The following is a 2,338-nucleotide window of genomic DNA, read 5'->3' on the forward strand; positions in this document are numbered from 1 at the left end:
TGGAGGGTAATGACATCCAAGCCGAAATCGAGAGAAAGAAATGGGCTTGGGCAGGGCACGTAATGCAAAGGCAAGATGACCGCTGGTCAATAAGGGTAATGGAGTGGATTCCAAGACAAGGCAAGCGTAGCTGGTGGCAGCAGGAAGTTAGCTGGGCGGATGAGATTAAGAAGTTTGTGGGGATACGGTGGCCGCACCTGGCAAGGGACAGGGTTAATTGCAGAGACATGGGAGGGGCCTTCGCCCTGCAGTGAGCGTTGTTGGGCTGACGATGATGAATTTTTCGGCACATTTTGTTCCTTACAGTAATAAATCGGTGCTTAGTGGTCACTTGTAGGCATCTATAAGTTGATTAGCATGCTGCTAGTTATTATTATCTGCATTTGAATGATTTCAAGTGCTGCCATGGTAAGTGGTACAGACGTCACATACCAAGAACGACAGGGCTAAATAGGAGCTGCAGTTTAAAAGTTCCTGCTCTCGATAATGTACTAGCCTGGGCATGCATAAGAGAATTACGCTACACACAATGGAGGTGTGCATGCAATGTCAGCAATGACAGAGGTGACCTTTTAAACTCTTTTAATCGTCCATTGATTGTTTTCACTTTGGCGAAGTTTAGCAAGGGAAACACACAATCGCGTCATGCATAAAATTTTAAAAGGCATAGGTACCGCTACTCTTTGCTGACCTCCACTGCTAAAACATATGGGTGGAATTCCCTGCCTGGTTAATGCTGCTAACGTCAGAAGGGAAGAAGTCTTCGACACGAACATGGTCTTCAAAGAGTTCAGTGCTGCCGTAATTCTCAATCATTTCTAGCAGATGGGTAAGACAAACACTCCTTTTCAAACAGTGCTGGGAATTGTTTCGTTCAGCTAGACGTCTGCGAGCTGCACAGAGTGCGCCATGCAAAGGTACGCTGTCACTTAATGACGGCCAGCTGTGGGGCGCGAGTGACTGCATGACTGAAAAAACCTCGGCGCAATGAAGACAACCGAAGGAAGAAAAAGACAACACATGCGCACTCTACCAACTGTTTATTGGAACAAAATGGGCACATTTATAACCCTCATTCACCGTTCGCTCACACCCCCGTAACAAGTAATATGCAAATTACAAGATTAAAAACAAAATGCAGAAGGCTTATCTACAATTCGCTTAAACCTCTAGCTTATGTAAAGATTGCACAAAGCACTAGGTTATAATAGAAAGATAAGCCAAACAAAATCTTAGCAATAGCAGTGTCACTCAATCGTAGCAAAAGCAGTGTACCTACCTACCATGCATGCATACATGCATACCTACCTGTCTGTATGTCTGTCTGTCTGCCTCTGTCTATCTATCTAATCTATCTATGGCCACTGAAAAGAAAAATGCTTTTAGTCTGCAAGTGGACAAATATAGCCCTGCCTCTCACACTTTTCTGAGAGGCTTCTTTGTGCCCCCTGTAAAAAAAAACAGAAAAGTAGAATTAAGTTAGAATGAAAAAGAAAACAAGCAAGCAAAAAAGTATTAATATAGCAATTTTTAATAGATTGTTTGTTGATGTAACTTAGGTCACTGTAGGTGTTTGCAGCTGGTTCTCACATAAGAAGGATGTCACCTGCCGCACAGGTAGATGTTTTCTTGTCGAATCCCGACGAAGAAGCACGTCCACTCCTTCCGAAACGCATCTGCTCCGTTCACTGTCTGGTGCCTTCCTCGCGACCTGATGGACCATGGCAAGCAACTCCGGTGCCGTCTTCCGAGGTTCTACGGCGAACTTGGGGCCCAATGCCAGGACATTCTTCACGTGCTCAGGTAGATGGACATCTCCAATAGTAGTGACGTCCCTTCGAACCGTGCGACCTGTATGTGCGACCTGTATGACCTGTATGTGTTGCTACGCACCACCAAACCAGAACGTCAAGCCGACAGGGATTTCCAGGCATACCTTCGCATCGCCTCACAAACGACAGAGTTCATGTGGCAGCAAGCGTTGCAGTATCTTTGGAACACAGCCCTGGAGAAGCCTCGCACATGAACTCTGTCGTTTGTGAGGCGATGCGAAGGTATGCCTGGAAATCCCTGTCGGCTTGACGTTCTGGTTTGGTGGTGCGTAGCAACACATACAGGTCATACAGGTCGCACATACAGGTCGCACGGTTCGAAGGGACGTCACTACTATTGGAGATGTCCATCTACCTGAGCACGTGAAGAATGTCCTGGCATTGGGCCCCAAGTTCGCCGTAGAACCTCGGAAGACGGCACCGGAGTTGCTTGCCGTGGTCCATCAGGTCGCGAGGAAGGCACCAGACAGTGAACGGAGCAGATGCGTTTCGGAAGGAGTGGACGT

This window comes from Amblyomma americanum, chromosome 1 (assembly GCF_052857255.1).
Source record: "Amblyomma americanum isolate KBUSLIRL-KWMA chromosome 1, ASM5285725v1, whole genome shotgun sequence".
NCBI lineage: Eukaryota > Metazoa > Arthropoda > Arachnida > Ixodida > Ixodidae > Amblyomma > Amblyomma americanum.